Below are 19,306 nucleotides of genomic sequence, written 5' to 3' on the forward strand. Positions count from 1 at the left end.
TGTTTTTGTCTATCCTCTGTAAGTCTTCCTGAAATGCACTGTCCTTTGGCACTAAGATGCCATTCGCTGTAATTTTTCTCTTTTGTGAGAGGCGTTTTAGAAGCTGGGAAAGTTCGCTTTTGTAGGGACGACGGTTTTCAATTAACCGAAGTTTGGAACCAGCGCAAAATTTGTACACATTTCGCCAATCAACTTATCTCTCTCAATCGAAATCGCTGAGGCTACATTCGTTTCGCGAAATGCAGGAAAACAACTGCATATCAAACATATAGCGGAAGTCGAACTGTAATATAAATACGGGCGCGAGACCAACAATTCCTCAGTGTGTCCTGCGGCAGCAAGCATATCTAAGACTTCACTCACAGACCATACGGAGCAAACTGGCGCAATGATTAGCACTCTGGACGTACTCGCATTAGGCAGAACGACGGTTCAGACCCGCGTCGCGCCATCCCGATTGAGGTTTTCCCTGATTTCCCTAAATCGCTTAAGGCAAATGTCGGGATGATTCCTTTCGAACAGCACGGCCGATTTCCTTTCCCATCCTTTCGTAATCTGAGCTTGGTTTCGTCTTTAATGATCTCGTTGGCGACTGGACGTCAAACGCTTACCTTCCTTACTTTTTTCCTTCCTTTCTTTCGTAGTCGTATTAGGTATGTCATCGAAATCTACCACAAATGGAATCGTCTCTTCACATAGAGCATCTGAAAACATATTTTCCGTAACCTCGCAAAACATTTATTGACCTACAGTATGAAATTTTGATTTCCAGGGTAATAGTGCTTATTTACAAATAAAATAGTACAAGAAATCTTATTTGCAGTACTCTTTTAGTGAATAAATTAGAATTATTTCTGTACCATAGATGAATTCTGTTATTTCTGTAACAGAAATAAGTAACCAAACGTATCTGTAAACGGCTAGCAATTAGCCATTTAAATACTTTGTTTCATCAATAAGCAGCCGTCCCACTTAATAACGTTTATCTTGAATACCATCAGTAGAACTTGTTACAAACAATGTCTTTACGAGTGCAGTTCCGTATACTGAATTGCACGTTCTTGTACGGAAGCATGCAATTATGCAAATGCGCCTTCTCCGATAACTTTTTCCTCTCAGTTTCTTTTTGTTTGTGCTCAGTGCGGTGGTAGAAGGTCGTTACATAAGGAAGGCGGAAGGATTGAGGCCGTAATGACCTTGTCCAAGCTACCATCTCTGCACGCGCTCGATGCGATCTGCGTAGACCACAGTAAGTGTACAAATCACGGCTCGGAGCAGGTTTTGAAACGAGCTTTCCTCCTTAAAGAGATACTTGCCTTCTTGCGTTCTTGCTGGATGTGAACTGTACGGTATTTGAGAAGGCCGCTTTGTAGGCCACGTAGTGTTCACCGGTTCGTAATTTTAAAAAGAGTTTGGATAAGTGAGAACGAAATTATGTGTTTGCCTGAATTCTTCGGTTGTTATTTTTTTTAATACGCTTTACTGGTCAGAAAATCGGATGGTTTGTAAATAAGAGCGCAACGAAATGAAATAAATAAAAATGAAAATGAACATAACAGAATGTGCATTCGGAGAGGCCCAAAGACATGGCATAAAATATACACGGACAAAAAAAAACCGCAACACAAAGAAGGAGTTTTGCGGCATAAACGAAAGTTGGTTGGCCTATTTCTATATCTGAAAGATGATGTCTCTTCAGATTTCGCATCAGTCACAACAGTGTGGGCCTAGTAGCGCCACAGATAGGATGCAAATCAGATTTACTTTAAATACGCACTGTAACGATCATCAGCGTTAGTTACCTTTGAGATTGGATGGGGTAAGTAGATGTTAGTCAAAAATGGCTGTAAGGCGACAAAGACACCATTGTAAATACCTGAGTTAGTTTGAACGAGGTCGTGCAATAGGGCTACGGCAAGCTGGATGTCCCTCTTGTCATATTGCAGAATGATTTGGCAGGAGTGTAGCCACTGTACACGATTGCGGACAGCGGTGGTCACGAGAATGTACGGTCACAAAAGACCGGGCTTCGGGGTGTCATCGTGTTCGACGTGTGGCTCTGGCGCCTCGTATTGCACCCGCAGCAGCAATTTGAGCATTAGTTGGCGTCACAGTTACACAACGAACTGTTACAAATAGGTTACTTCGAAAACAGCTACGAGTTAGATTCCTTGTGTCGTGCATTATACTGCTACCAAACCACCGTCATTTGCGACTTCAGCGGTGTCAATCAAGATCTCATTGAAGAGCAAGGTGGAGGTCCCTTGTGTTATCTGATGAATGTTGATTCTGCGTCGGTGCCATTGATGGCCGTTTGTTGGTCAGGAGGAGGACAGTTGAGGACCTGCACCGACCTGTCTGCGTGATACAGTGCACCTACACCTGCAGCTACATCTGGAGCTACGGTTTAGGGTACGACTGCGTATGACAGCAGGAGCACTCCCGTTGTTGTCCCAGGTACACTGACTGTAAATTTGTACATCAGTCTGGTGATTCGACCTGTTGTGCTGCCATTCATGAGCAGCATTCTAGGCGGTGTTTTCGAACAGGATAACACTCCTCAACATAGAGGTGTTGTAACCGATCATGCTCTACAGTGTGTACACATGGTGCCTTGGCATGCTCGACCAACAGATCGATCTCCAATCGAGCGCATATGGGGCATCATCGGAGGACAACTCTAGCGTCATCCACAAACACCATTAACCGTCCCACTCAACAAGGTGCTCCCTGTATGGCGGAACATCCCAAGCCTTTTAGATGGAGCAAGATGATAGAAATCACTTGAAATTGACTGAAACATCGAAAACCAATCCTGTTCTCTTCGGAAGCCAGTTAGAAAACTAATTCTTATGATTTCGTTCAAGTTTCCACAGTGTCTGCATCAGCTCCCCAGGCAAGCAATTTGTATTAGGAACAGTCAAATGAAAGTGTGACAGATGGAAAAAAGAATGTAAACTATATTACTTCAAAAATAAATCGCCATATCTATGGAGATATTTATTCCCTTGCGAGACAAGACGTGCGGGCCCATATGTTGCTAAGGTTGTTTCGACCACGGTGCAGAAGTTTCGCTGCGAAACCCTTACACATTCTCCATACAGTCTCGATCTTTTCCCATACGATTTCCATATTTTTGGAGCTGTGAAGAAAGATATTCGTGGCCTTCGATTTGCTTCAGACGAAGATGGGTACTCCTGGGTACAACCATGGTGCCGTAGGCAACCGGAAACATTTTTCCATGAAGCCAGTGACGATTATGTCTCACAGTAGGATAAATGTATTAACAGTTATGGCGATTATTTTAGAAATAACAAACAGTTTACTTACTTTTCCCCGTATGTCTCCTTTACGCTTGACTGCCCCGTACATGCCGGGTGTCTTGAGGAACCAATCGACGATAGTTTACCAGTGTCTGGTAACGTTATCTAACGATGTTACAGAGCGTCGAAGTTACAGGCACGTGCCACTAGGCCACCGCTTCGACAGCAAAAGTGACATTGTAAGTTGACGGACCGTAGGCACAACGTGTAATGTTGTTTGTTATTCAGTGATCGCGATCTTTTGCCGCGTACGCCAGTGGAGAAGGCGGAGCTGGCTGCCACATAGGTAGGCTTTTTTTTTTTGTCTCCTGTGAATGCGACGCTCTGTTGCCTTAGTGGAACACGGTTTCGGGCACGAGTTTCCATCCGCAACTTATTTCTCTGCTGGAATCCTCTGAAATCTTCAATGTTTTTCGGTAGACAACAGAAAAATAAACTACAGATGGATTTCCCGTATCCGAAACCGTCATCCATTAAGGCAACACAGCATTGCATTCATTAACGTCGAAGTCTGTCTACGCAGCAGCTATCTCCACCTTATCCACTGACGATCGTGACGATCAGTCGTGCTCACTGAATAACAAACAGCATCGAGAGACGTTGCGCCTACATTCCATCAGCGTACAATGTCACGTTTGCTGCCGAAGTGTGACCTAGTGGCAGGCGCCGGCGCCTGTAACTTAGAGTCTCTGTAGCATTTTTGGGTGAAGTTTCTGGACACTGGTTCCTATTCTGGATTTGTTCCTCAAGACTCCCTCTACCAGTCGCCAAATAAGTTGCCCCCTGTGGGACGTACTGTACTGTACAGCAGGTGTCGAGCGGTTCCGCTACTGTTTGCAAATTCCTTATAGTGTTCAGTTGAACGGAATGTATAGCACCCGAGAAAGAAATTATAAGTGTCAATAAGAGTAAAGCAAGAGGAATGGAATGTAGTCGAATCGAATATGGCGATGCAGAGTGAATTAGATTAGGAAATGAGACAGTAGAAGTAGAAGATGAATTTTGCTCTTTGGGCTGTAAAATAACTGACAGTGGCCGTAATAGAAAGGACATGAAATGCAGACTGGCAAAAGCAAGAAATAAATGTTAGAAAATCTTTTCTCAAACTATTTTTCTGGAGTGAAGCCTCATATGGAAGTGAAACATGGACTGACAAGAAGAGAGCAGAAGCTTTTGAAATGTGGTGCTACATGAGAACGCTGAATATTATATGGATAATCGGGTTCGTAATAAAGTGGTATTGAATGGAATTGGGGAATAGAGAACTTTGTGGCACAACCTAACGAAATGAAGAGGCCTGTTGAAAGGACACCTGGAGTCCATTCTAATCTGTATCACTTAATTAGTTCCCCAACTTTTTCAATTCGCATATCAAAAAATTCTTTTGCCATCTTTTTTCGAGGTATGTACGATATTTATCTAACAAGGGTGCTTTACAGCTGTCGATCTTCGATTTTTTCATACTTTAGGAAATTTATGTCAGGGCACTCAGCTTCAAATCATAAAGTAGTACGAGCCACTGCTCAAAACACTCGATGAATAGGTTTTGAAGAATGGAAGATTTCAGACCTCCGTTAAGTATAAAGGATTCTCATATATCTACGTAGCCGTCTTTAGGTAAGTTTGTAGGGCAGTAGTTTATTAACTGGTTCGAATTTCTTGTAGCAATTATTTTTTACTTATATTGAAAGCTTATATCAACAAACAGAAATGTTAGTTAAGAAATATTGGGTTAAATTTTTAATAAAAATAAAAATTAACTGAAATTTAATTCAGGCGTACTGCATGACGTAGTTAGGTTTAAAAGGGAAGCCGTGAAGGAGTATAAATGAAAGGGTCCTAAAAAGGATTGGTCACCAGTAACCTCGTTCCCAAAGAATACGAGTTTCCCCATCACTAGCATCCACATCGTTGAACAAGCTGGAAGTCTGGAGTTTTTCGCTAGTTGTAACGAGAAGTGTAGCAAAAGTACTTGTGTTTCTTCTTATGTAATTTTATTGTAACTATTTATCACGTGGAATTAATTCTGTAATTATATGGCACTACTCAAATTGAACTTGATGTTTGAGTCAGAAGAGAAATGACGATAGGATGTGAACGTTTGGTCTAGGAAGATTTTGTCTCGTTTTACTAGCTCTTAAAAAGAACAGAAAACAATTTACATCAGAGGGAGAGCTGATGTTACAATCAAATACTTATGTTGAGAACTTTATACTTGAACTTATGTTGTAAACGGCAAAGTTTTTAAGCTGTATTCAGTTTTAAGATGATAGTACATGGCTCTAATTTTGTGGTACGTGTGTGCATGACAGAAAATATTGTTTTGAAACAAAAAGCTAACCGTACTATCGTTTATTTTCTGCTAACATTCGAGACCACGGAAGAGTAGTGTTTATGGGCTATATAAAGTATTTCAGAGGGATCTCTGCACTGGAAGCTGGCAATCGTTCGTGAATTCCAGTTGCTTTGCTCAGATGCTATAATAAAGAGCGTTTTCTATTAACATCTTCTAGTTCTTGTAGATAGGAAAGAGTTTTGGTAAGCAACTTATATCCAGAAATGTGCCATTTGAATGTAAAATAAGTTAGAATATCTGACAACTTCCAAATCTCCCGTATCACGGTACGCACTCGGCGGAGACAATCACCTCTGACCTGTGTGCTCTACAGGAGCTTACGGCACGAGCAGTGTTTCCAGTGCTCGCCGTCGGTGACGGAGGAGGTCGCCTTCCAAGCGTAGAGTGCGGCTAATCCATTGGGCACCGCAGTCAGCCTTCGTAGCTGCGAACGTATCAGCTACTCGCAGCCGTTGTTATAGTACATACGTGATGTCAATATGACAACAGGAAATAACAGCGGCGCCCCATTCCCATTTTGTGAGCGTACTGTGAAGAGCCGTATTTGAAAGTGATCCGATCTTCAGACTTAATTTTATATCCAAACTGTACGTTTCCGTACGTGGGTTCTTTACCAAAACTTTATCTACTAAATCCCCTCTACAACCCCTACAAGCCTATACTAGGAATTGTGAAACGCCTTAAGTTTGAATGCAGGCAGCTGCGGAAGGGTAGTTGGCAGGAGGTATTTCTTGTGTTCATATGTCGGATGTGACGTGAGTGAAAATTACGCGTAGTGGGAGGGTGGGACGCATTGACAGCGATTCAGTTCTTTTCGTACAACAGTTCGGTCATGAAACTGATGACGAATGCGTCGCAACATTTCACTGAAGCCGCAGGAACATCCCCAGCTATCTATTTAGTTGCAGTAGTTTGATCTCAGCTTTCTTTTTGCGAACGATGTGAATGGATCGCTAGCCTCTCGCCTAAACAACCAAGAGCATTAAAGAACGTTTTGTCAGAAGGATCGTCGTCCATGCTCATTTAGCGCTCGGTCTACCGCGTGTAGTACGTTATGGAGAGGCATGATTGGGGCCGCTGTCGCGTAAGTCCATTTACCAGAAGCTATTCGTTGCTACGTGCTCTGTTCTACAAGCCAGTTCATTTGTTTCAGGCGGAAAACTAGACTTTATCCACATATTATGGAATACAAGGCTGGAAACGACAGCCAGCGGACACACTATTGGCCGTAATGCTCCTGATATAAACATTTCCAGCAAGCTGCCAAATTAGAGCCATCGATACTGATTTTTTCCCGTCTCAGATTCAGTTGATGTGGCGGTACGTGAAACTTTCATGGCACCGAAGACCATTCCGACACGCTACATTCCACATATTTTGATGAGAGATGCTCCAGATGGCTAGACCGCGAAACCCATCATTTCGATGAGTTTGAAAAGTGCGTTGCTTAGAAACGGGAAAATGCCGTGCTTAGGTGTTTAAATGATTATGAGGGGGCACAGGAAGTGTCCAACAATTAAGGATTAAGATAGATGTTAACAAGTACAAGTATTGGGCTGTGAAAGCGTTGATGTTCTTGTAGTCTGTTACGAAGAACTGTGATTGTGTTATCTTCGCAATCATATAGACCATTTTTCACTCAGCTTTTAAGGAAAAGAAAAAAAAAAGCATGTTGTGTTTCATATAGGCACATCTGATACAGCTCACTAAAACTAACTGTCCAAAATGTCTTCGGAGCGGAAATCCTTCGTCACTGGCTGCAACGGTGTTGAACGGGCGTGAAGTACTCCTACATCTAAATGTATACTCTTCAAACCACTGTAAAGTGCATGGCAGAGTTTACAATTGTACTGTTTGTTACGGCTTCTTCCCAGTATGCACAACGAGAAGAATGTGTAAATAAATGCCTCTGTGCTCACTGTAATTAGTCTAACCTTGTCCTCACGATCCCTAAGCGAGCGATACTTACGGGGTTGTAGTTTATTCTTAGGTTCACCATTTAAAGTTGGTTCTTGAAACTTTCGAATAGGCTTTGTCGGGGTGGATGAAAACTGTCTTCAAGTCTCTGCCAGTTCAATTTCGTCAACATCTTCGTGACACTCTCCTGCATGTCAAACAAACCTGTGACCATCCCCTCTGCCCTTCTCTGTACACGTTCAGTATACCCCGTTATTTGTATTTGGTACAACTCAAGTAAACTTGAGCAATATTCTAGTGTGAGTCGCACAGGTGTTTTGTGGACCGATCGCGTTTCTGTAGTATTCTATCAGTGAACTGCAGACTGACACATGCCTTACGTACTACTGAGTCTCATGTGATCGTTCCATAGAGTATCCCTACAAGTTATTACATCCATGTATTTGTCTTCGTTTATAAAAAATGGTTCAAATGTCTCTGAGCACTATGGGACTTAACATCTGTGGTCATCAGTCCCCTAGAACTTAGAACTACTTAAACCTAACTAACCTAAGGACATCACACACATCCATGCCCGAGGCAGGATTCGAACCTGCGACCGTAGCAGTCCCCCGGTTCCGGACTGAGCGCCTAGAACCGCTAGACCACCGCGGCCGGCTCTCCGTTTATAGATTACAATTGTGACTTGTTGGTATTGTAGTACTACTTTTTTTTGTTTTCTTTTGTAAAGTGCACAACTTAGTACATTTGAGCTAGTTACCAGTCTGCACCAATTCGAAATCTTATCAGGATCTGATTGAACATTTGTGCAAATTTTTTCAGACTGTATTTCACTGAATATTTATGCAGCTTTCTTCAGACAGTGCTTCATTACAGATAACTGCATCATCTGCGAAAAGACCACGGTACTCTCAATATTGTCTGCAAGTTCATTATACACGGCATGAACAGCTGTAGTACAAACATAGTTTTCTGGGGCTCCTACTTCTACACCCATCAATGACTTATTATTCAAGATAACAACTTATGTAATCGCCACCAAGAAATCCTCAATACAGTCACAAATTTCGCGTGACACGTCGTACGATCCTACTTTCTCTGATATGCGTAGGCATGGTACGGAGTCAAATGCTTTTGGAAATCAAGAAATATTTCATCTGCCTGACTGCCTTGATCCATGGTTCTCAGGATGTCACGTGAGAAAGGTCCGAGTTGGGTTTCACATGATGAATTTTTTTCGGAATCCATGCGACCAGCATTTTCTTCTAGGTGCCTCATTACGTTTGAGCTCGGACTATGTTCTAAGATTCATCAACAAATGGATGTCAGGGATATTGGACGGTGGTTGTGTGGATTGCTTCTGCTTCCCTTCTTGTAGACATGTGTGACGTGTGCTTTCTTCCAGTTACTGGACACGTTTTTTGTACGAGGAAGATACATTAGGTTGCAGTTAAGAGGGGCTAACTCATCAGTAAATTCGGTGTAGAATGGGGCAGGGATCCCATTGGGCCCTGGAGCTTTGTCTGATTTTACCGATTTGAGTTGTCTCTCAGTACCACTCATACTACTATGTCACTACTCATCTTGGCAGTGGATCCAGAATTAAATGTGAGCAGTACTGCTAGATTTTCCTTTGTAAAGCAAGATTCGGGGTTTCTGCTTTTGCTGTCGCAACCTAAATTTCAGTTCTTGTCTCGTCCATGAGCATCTGGCACTAAGTTCTTAAGACTTAAGATATGAGCAGAATCTCCGCGGGTTTTGTGAGAGGTCTTTCGATAATATTCTCCTACGGCAGTCGTTGAAGGCACATAAGTATTGCTCTCTTGACAGCCAAGCGCGTTTCACCCAGCAGTTCCCTACATATTGTCCTATAATTTGTTTTACCCCTATTATACAATAGCCTCTCTCTCTTTAGAAATTTATTTACAGTAATGCGTACCATAGAGTTCCCTCCCACCGTGAATTGTTCTTCCAGGCACATATCTGTCAAGCCATGTTCAACTATTCTTTTAAATCTGAGCCATAGCTCGTCTAGGTGCTGCTCTCCAGAGCTAAACGTTTCTAGTGCATTATTTATCTCAATAAAACTGGTTTATCTAATTTACTGAATATATTAACCTTCCACTTGTTTTGGTTGCCTTTAGTACTTTGGTAGTAATTGTTGCAACAACTGTGTCAAGGTCATTTGTACTAGTTTCAGTGTGGGCATCTGCAAAGAATTCAGAAGTATTTGTTGCCATTAAAACCAATAGATAAGGGTTATTTCCTAAATAATGCCCATATAATTATTTTCTCATAACATGTTTAGTCTTAAGAACTATACGTTGGTAACAATATCAGTCACTCATTTCTTTTAAGTGCACAATTTTTCTACATAGTCTCCATCACTTTCTATCGGCTTACGCAAGCGTTGCATAAGAACATGTATTCTGCTTGGTAAAAGGTATTGTCCTGTACTCGTAGCCAAGTTTTCACTACACACAATTACGCTCTCATAATCTTCGAAGTGTGTCCCACGTAGTGAATTCTTAAGTGGGGCAAACAGCTGGAAATCCGAGGCCGACGGGTGTGAGCAATAAGATGCCTGAGGCTGTGACAGGACTTCCCTAACGTGTCCGATCATGGAGCTCACTTTCTGCACTTCCTGACGATTTAACACTTTTTTCCCAATGCCCAGCAGTACTCCTATCAACTGCATCATTCCCACAAACTGCACACAAATGTTTGTGCATGTTCACAGCGCTAAATTTCTCCAGCACGCTGCTTGTAACGAGTGTCTTGCGCAGTCACCACTTCGGTAATTCACTGTGGCTCTGTCACCTCTCCCACTTGTTCGAAACTTCGCACACGTGCAGAAGAAACACCACATCTGAAGCACCAAAAAGGACGTTTTGTCCGTATATATTAACGGCTGTGTAAAAATAATTGTAGCATACCTTGTTGAGAGACACTCGTATTTCCATCATGAATGAGTCTCCCAACTATCTGTTCTAGGCAACTCTCGGAGAAGGACGTCTTGTAACGTCCACCACTTAACAAACTGTGATTGTCCCAATTTATTGAACTTAGGTTTTCTCTGAAGTTTTTGATTACATCTGGAAGTTTGTCTGGTGCTCCATGTAAAGATCCGACGGAAGGTATGGCTAGAGATCAGCGCGGATGCGGATATCCTCAGTAATAATTGTATTATATTATATTATATTGTATTGTATTGTATTGTATGTTAACCGGGGATCTAGAAACGACGGAGAGGCTCCGTCCTCGCCGCAGTGGTCCACAACCCCACGACGACTACCGCAGTCCACTTCACCCATCCGCCGCCCCACACCGAACCCAGGGTTATTGTGCGGTTCGGCCCCCGGTGGACCCCCCAGGGAACGTCTCACACCAGACGAGTGTTACTCCTATGTTTGCGTGGTAGAGTAATGGTGGTGTACGCGTACGTGGAGAACTTGTTTGCGCAGCAATCGCCGAGATAGTGTAACTGAGGCGGAATAAGGGGAACCAGCCCGCATTAACCGAGTCAGATGGAAAACCGCCTAAAAACCATCCACAGAATGGCAGGTCCACCAGACCTCGACACAAATTCGTGCGGGGACCAGGCGCTCCTTCCTGCCCGGAAAGCTGTGCGCTAGATCTCACGGCAAACCGGGCAGTCAGTAATAATTAGTTGACGAATAAACCCCTACGTCGATACGGATATCCGCGGGCGTATCTTCTGATATCGGCAGTAAGTTTTACTCTGTGTTTAGAAGTTAAGAGATAGTGTCAGCTTTAAAATTCATTCCGTTTGGCTTAATGTACGATCTACAGTAGACCTAATAATTTTTATTGTTGTATGTCACTCTTATTACCCACACCGAATATATCGTCACTATGTTAAGTCAAAACAAGGCCCCGGGAGTAGACAACATTCCATTATAACTACTGACGGCCTTGGGAGAGCCAGTCCTGACAAAACTCTACCATCTGGTGAGCAAGATGTATGAGACAGGCTAAATACTCTCAGACTTCAAGAAGAATATAATAATTCCAATCCCAAAGAAAGCAGGTGTTGAAATATGTGAAAATAACTGAACTATCAGTTTAATAAGCCACAGCTGCAAAATACTAACACGAATTCTTTACAGACGAATGGAAAAACTGGTAGAAGCTGACCTCGGGGAAGATCAGTTTGGATTTCGTACAAATGTTGGAACACGTGAGACAATACTGACCCTACGACTTATTTTAGAAAATAGATTAAAAACGTTTCAAGCATTTGTAGACTTAGAGAAAGCTTTTGACAATGTTGACTGGAATACTCTCTTTCAAATTCTGAAGGTGGCAGGGGTAAAATACAGGGAGCGACAGGCTATTTACAAATTGTACAGAAACCAGATGGCAGTTATAAGAGTCGAGGGGCATGAAAGGAAAGCAGCGGTTGGGAAGGGAGTGAGACAGGGTTGTAGCCTCTCCACGATGTTATTCGATCTGTATATTGAGCAAGCAGTAAAGGAAACAAAAGAAAAATTCGGAGTAGGAATTAAAATCCATGGAGAATTCTGTCAGAGACATCTAAGGACCTGGAAGAGCAGTTGAACGGAATGGACAATGTCTTGAAAGGAAGATATAATATGAGCATCAACAAAAGCAAAACGAGGATAATGGAATGTAGTCGAATTAAGTCTGGTGATGCTGAGGGAATTAGATTAGGAAATGAGACACTTAAAGTAGTAAAGGAGTTTTGCTATTTGGGGAGCAAAATAACTGATGATGGTCGAAGTAGAGAGGATATCAAATGTAGACTGGCAATGGCAAGGAAAGCGTTTCTGAAGAAGAGAAATTTGTTAACATCGAGTATAGATTTAAGTGTCAGGAAGTCATTTCTGAAAGTATTTGTGTGGAGTGTAGCCATGTGTGGAAGTGAAACATGGACGATAAATAGTTTGGACAAGAAGAGAATAGAAGCTTTTGAAATGTGGTGCTACAGAAGAGTGCTGAAGATTAGATGGGTGGATCACATAACTATTGAGGAAGTATTGAATAGGATTGGGGAGAAGAGAAGTTTGTGGCACAACTTGACTGAAGAAGGGATCGGTTGGTAGGACATGTTCTGAGGCATCAAGGGATCACCAATTTACTATTGGAGGGCAGTGTGGAGGGTAAAAATCGGAGAGGGAGACCAAGAGATGAATACACTAAGCAGATTCAGAAGGATGTAGGTCGCGGTAGGTACTGGAAGATGAAGAGGCTTGCACAGGATAGAGTAGCATGGAGAGCTGCATCAAACCAGTCTCTGGACTGAAGACCACAACAACAACATGTTGGGCGGAACGCACAGTGTCCAAATTGGTTCAAATGGCTCTGAGCAGTATGGGACTTAACATCTGAGGTCATCAGTCCCCTATACTTAGAACTACCTAAACCTAACTAACCTAAGGATATCACACACATCCACGCCCGAGGCAGGATTCGAACCAGCGACCGTAGCAGTCGCGGGGTTCCGGACCGAAGCGCCTAGAACCTCTTTGCCACCGCGGCTGGCATCCAGGAGATGGAAGATCCCCTGAAAAGTGTTAAACATGATTACATGACCGCCTTCATAGCTGTCCGCAGAATTACATGTACAAGGGCTTGCTGAGAAGTAACGCGTCCGAATTTTTTGGCGGAATACTCTTAAAGCTTATTAAATAAAACAGATTTTATTAACATGCTGCATCTTTGTTCTTCACGTCTACATGTTTATTTCTCAACATGAACACATTTATCCCAAAGAGGAACCTGTTCGTTGATATCGTCAAAGAAGAATGTCTAACTTCGTTGACGCAGCCACAACCTCACCTCTGCTTGTACCACTTCACCACCATCAAAGTGAAGTATTGGATACAGACGAAAATCGGATGGGGCCAAGTCGGGACTGTATGAAGGATGATCAAAGACAGTGAACCCGAGGTGTAGGATTGTTGCAGATGTCGCAGCGCTCGTGTGTGGTGTGGCATTGTCATGCTGAAAGAGAGGGGGCTCCTTGTGTGGATGAACTCGATTACAGCACGCTGTTTCTCAGACGCAGACCTACTTACGTTACGCACCTCCATGTTACACGCAACAATTCGGAGCCCTCTAGCGGCAGAGGACTACAAATACGTACAAACGAAAAATAAAAATGTAGAATGTTAATAACTTTTGTTTTATTCAAAAAATTGTAAGAGTTTTCACATAAAAAAGACGGAGGCATTACTTTTCAACGCGCCCACGTATTGTTTGTTTCTGGCGTACCAGAAGCCGCTTTACGCCTGAGTCATTCCTGTTTTGTTTCCATTAGCAACTGTCGCTGCTGCAATTACCAAAATCTGCCACAAAGCCACATGAAGGCAATTTAGGGCACTCCATCATTTACTCGCTCAGTGTCGTGATTCCTGTTTAACATACGCCGTCAACAATGGTTGATAAGAAGTCTTGTTAGTCAGTGGAATGTAAACTGCGAGATGCTACTTCAGCAAATGGAAATTCACGCCAGGGGCATGCTGTTTTTCAGAGATCTGGCGTGCCGAACGGATTGAAGTGACGCACAAAGATTTTAAGTTCGCAAATGACGTACGGATGCGGATAGTATTCCTGTTATCCGCACAGACACTGATGAGCCAAAACATTGTAATCATGGCAAACGCCACTTTGAATCCTCTGTAGTGGACTTGCGGGTACATGACGCGGTTGGGAATGTGTATAACTAGCGCTGCCGACAGTAAGCTCCGCATATTAGGAAATCCACTGTCAACAGCGTCACGGAAACAGCGAATCTCGTCAGCTTGTTGCGTGCCACTGTCGCGGTCATCTATGGAAAACAGCTGAAAGGCGTTGAAACCACGAGGAGGCAACAAGGCGTTGGAAGGTCCACTTTATCACAGAACATGGAGATCGGAGACTTCCTCTGTGTAAAGCAGGGCAGACAGCAGTCAGGGGCTGTGACGACAGAGTGCGGTGCTGCTGGAGGTATAAGTTTTTCGGAGCACACCGTGCAGCGTACTTGGGTTTCGCAGTAGACTACCCCTACATGTTCCCATGTTGACCCAATGTTGACGTGGAGGCAGTATTATGCTATGAGGGACATCACTTGGTCTCCATTGGACCCGTAGTAGTATTCGAAGGCACCATGACAGCAGTGAACATTATCGTGCACCGACTGCATTCTTAATACCTTATCTCTTGCGCTCAACGACAGCGTCATCCAGCAGGATGTCTATCCAAGTAGTAAGGCCAGAATCGGCCCACAGTGGTTTGGGGAGCTTGATAGTGAATTCAGGTCGTCGTGCTGGCCACCAGATTCGCATGATCTGAACCCGCTGCGCCGGCCGCGGTGGTCTAGCGGTTCTGGCGCTGCAGTCCGGAATGGCGGGACTGCTACGGTCGAAGGTTCGAATCCTGCCTCGGGCCTGGGTGTGTGTGATGTCCTTAGGTTAGTTAGGTTTAAGTAGTTATAAGTTCTAGGGGACTTATGACCTAAGATGTTGAGTCCCATAGTGCTCAGAGCCATTTGAACCATTTTTTTAACACGCTGCAACGCCTATGGACGCTACCACCGGCCAGTAATTCATGGGAACTGCGAGAGCTGTGCGCAAATATCTGGCGTCACATACTTTTGGAAAGCCGGTCGCTGTGGCCGAGCGATTCTAGGCGCTTCAGTCCGGAACCGCGCGACTCCTACGGTCGCTGGTTCGAATCCTGCTTCGGGTAAGGATGTGTGTGATGTCCTTAGGTTAGTTAGGTTTAAGTAGTTCTAAGTTCTAGGGGACCGATGACCTCAGATGTTAAGTCCCATACTGCCCAGAGCTATTTGAACCGTTTGAACTTCTGGAAAACTATCAAGAATTTATCGAAATGTCACGCAGAATCTTTGCTGTGTTCTGTTTCTAAGGTGGACCAACACGTTATTAAGCAGATGGTCATAACGGTTGTTCTCGTCAGTGTAGGTGTGCGGTGGAGACGTGGACTGCGCCGCAGTGGCGCGCCTAGGGCGACACCGAGCCCCGCGCCGCCCTACCGCTGTTGAGCCGATGATTAATGGCCGTCGCAAATAATTGCTTACTCCTGCAGCGTGCGGCGCATTGTCTTACCCCGTGCCGCCGCCGCCTCGCGCTCGATAATTGGCGACTCGGCAGCCACCGCGGCCAAACTCATCACGCCCCGCCGCGCTGCGCCGACATAATTTTGTTACGGCACTGTGGCGGGAAACGCTCCAGGGGGCACCCCGCACCGTGGCTGTCTCGTAGCTGGCGCGGACGCATACAAGGAGGTTCTCATTTCTCTGGTTCCTGCTGGTTCTATTGCTGAGTGCTGGAGTGGGCGATGAAATAAATGGCGGGACCAGCTGATTGGAAATGGCCAGACACCTAGGAGGGGTTTTATCACCACCTGTAAAACAAATCTAACCGTGACCGTGACGTGATGGCGTTAGGCCGCCTTACGTATTCATCGTTCAATGCAACATATTTTTCCCAACAGTGGATGACATGGCGGAGACCTTCATTGTAGAACTCTACGTTTTGGCTGCTCAGGAAACATTCTCCCATTCACATCACAACCTTGTCATTCTCTAAATGCCTGCCACGCAATGGTTTCTTCACCCAAGGAAAAAGCAGGAAGTCATTTGATACCATGTCAGGAGAATACCTCCGGGAGGAGGATTGTGGGAGTCACGGAGGAGCGTCGTATGCAGAATGAGCTGGAGCGTTGTGAAGCAGAAAGGCCCCTTTTGTACAGCTTCCGTAACCTAGACAGGACATTTCAGTAGTATGCTACTGTGACGGTTTGTCAATTCCAAGCATAATCTGTTAGTACCACCTTGTCGCAGTTCCAAAAAACACTCAGAACTTCAATATTTCTGGCGGTGGTGAACTCATACGTTTCCATTGCTTTCTTTGCTCCTTTGGTTTCGGGTCCGTAGTGAAACACCCAGCCGGCCACGTTTACACTTGGGAAGGTTACCGATACTCATTTGACAGCAGGGTGAGTGCACTTTCTGCAGTCCCCGAGGGACGGGAACGATGAAAAATCCCCTCCCCCACCCAGAATTTAACTTGCAATCTCCAGGGATGGACACAACTGTCATGGTCATCGATATCTATCTTCCCTATATACACAAAGAAGAGTTTCCGTTTGTTTGTTTATTTCTAATTCATACAGATCTAGAGTTGTATTCCGATATTTATGAAATTTTGCACACTTTACCTTCAAGATCAAAGGAAGATCACTGTCTACATAAGATTCTGGAATCTGACTTGAAACATAAATATATCTAATATATGAAGGGGAAAGATTGTTACGAAAGCTCTCTAAAGTCCTTGGCCGATTTACTTCGATTTTTTGTATTCTCATGGAACAATGAAGATAATTCAGAAAGAATTAAATGCCTAACAAACGAGATATACCGTGGTAAACTGACTGAAATTCCTATCGCGAGAATAAATTACAGCGGCAATGCCCGTCTTGGAGACAGTACCATCAGGTGTCACCAGATCGCGGGACGATTTTTATTTATTTATTGATTAGTTGCCGCTTTTAAATATGCAACGGAACAAGCTTGGCAGTGGAGAATTTACTGCCTAACGTAGTAGATCCACCATCGTCACAGGGCGTGCGGCAGTCGAAGACGTATTCATTCTTTGCGTTCCGTTGATACTCAGTGATTTAAATATACCCTTCGATTCAAAGCGACTACAGTTTCCCATGCGGTTCCACGAAATTTAAATTTCTAAAGAATTATATTTGAGAATGACTGGGAAAGCTATAAGCACTCGTGCCGCAACGGAGACGCGCTCGTGACATACCCTCTCGTCATATGCATATTCGGGGCTCAGTATGACTGCCTGACGAGTTGCTGTCTGTTTTGCGCCTGTACATACTGAGCTAGTACGCCGTAACAGCCACCTGCTCAGCTGGGCCACAGAGTGGCTGTTCTGTAGGTCCGGGCAGATCAGCTGGCTGTGGCCTAAAAATACCGCCTCGCTGCCTTGAAAGCGACGTCCGCGCCTTCCACACCTCACATCGTCCTTCTGCTCCTTCCTGGACGAATCTATACCCACACACACCACCTCAGTTCTTTGAAATCTCGTCTTTACGTAGGATACCACCATGTCAAGGTGGAAGTCGTAGTGACGTTGCTGTCGGCCTGGTAGTTACCATAGGCGTGTTGGCGAAAGTGATACAAGCGTTGAATCTTTCACACGACCTCTGAGAAAGAAAAAAAACCAAACTCATTTTGTTAATTCGAATGAGGGTGGACGCCCTGTTAGGGATTTTGCGATCGTTGCTTCCACCAATACCGATCCATCAGTACCCAGTGTTTGTGTTGAGGAATCCATGAACATGAAAATGAGAGTGGGGTGGAATACCATTCTGTAGGGAAGACAATTTTGCAGCATGCTCGGATGAAAACTTCATCCGAACAGGCCTCGGAATGCCCAACGATACCGACTGACAGCCGTGTCATCCTTCACCGACTTGTGGATATGGGGAGGCATGTGGCCAACACACCGATCTCCCGGCCTTTGTCAGTTTTCGTGACCAGAGCCACTACTTCTCAGTCAAGTAACCGGCCGCTGTGGCCGAGCGGTTCTAGGCGCTTCAGTCCGGAACCGCGCTGCTGCTACGGTCGCAGGTTCGAATCCTTCCTAGGGCATGGATGTGTGTGACGTCGTTAGGTTAGTTAGGTTTAAGTAGTTCTAAGTCTAGGGGCCTGATAACCTCAGGTGTTAAGTCCCATAGTTATTAGAGCCATTTGAACCATTTCAGTCAAGTAGCTCCCGAGTTGGCCCGACAAGTTCTGAGTGCACCCCACTTGCCAACAGCGCTCGGCAGACCTGGGCGGTGACCCATCCCGGTGCTAGCCAAGCCTGACAATGTTTAAAGCGGTGATCTGATGGGAACCGTTGTTACCATTGCGGCAAAGTCGTTAGCAAGCTCGGATAAGCGGGTCCTGTAGTGGCTTGTTGCAGGAAGAAAAAAGGAAAGTCAACGTTTAATTTGTGAGATGGCACAGCGGCTGGTGGTTTTATTCCCTACATACACCCAGTGATACCTCTACTGTAGCCATTTACAGAAACATTTTGCTGCATCACCGAGATGAATTTATGGGTAACAGTGTCCTCTTCTATTTATTGCGGTATTCGTCTAGCAAACCCTAAGCGTTTCACTGTATTGTCGGGTACCTTTACAAGGTGTAAGGTATCTGGTCCTTTCGTTTCCGTTAGATAGTTCAAATCCTCGGATGTAGAATTTCCATATCTCTTCTTCTGTTCGTCGACTCCTGTATGCAAAGTACATAACTGAACTACAGCTACTCAATTGTCCCTTCAGCCATTTTTGATCGATGAGTACATTTCCTCTTGCACAGATACTCTGGAGTTTTCATTCGGGACAACTTTCTAAAAAAAGAGCTGCAGAAAAATCTAGTTACGAGGGAACTTAAAACAATAAGTTAAACGTATCGTTCCACAGTAAGACAACTGCGTAGCAAGAACGGCGTAATGTAGACGTTCTGGGTTCACTGCAGAAACAGCTCTGCTGCGGTACGGGTAACAAGTGCTCCATTGTGTGAACGAAATTGCGCGGCAACTGGAAACATACTCCGAAGTTGAAGTATGCGGGACGGTACGATTGTTGTGGACAAAACGTCTAAGTTACACACACAATTCCGTGAAATCCTGGCGATATATTGGTCAGATATAACGTC

General features: G+C 44.3%; 1 protein-coding gene across 5 annotated transcripts in view; it reads left to right on the forward strand.

Annotated features, from left to right (window-relative positions):
• LOC126162235 (rho guanine nucleotide exchange factor 12) overlaps window positions 1-19,306 on the forward strand; it is a 1,164,938-nt gene that overhangs the window by 316,681 nt on the left and 828,951 nt on the right. The window lies entirely within an intron of this gene.

This window comes from Schistocerca cancellata, chromosome 2, assembly GCF_023864275.1.
Source record: "Schistocerca cancellata isolate TAMUIC-IGC-003103 chromosome 2, iqSchCanc2.1, whole genome shotgun sequence".
Taxonomy (NCBI): domain Eukaryota; kingdom Metazoa; phylum Arthropoda; class Insecta; order Orthoptera; family Acrididae; genus Schistocerca; species Schistocerca cancellata.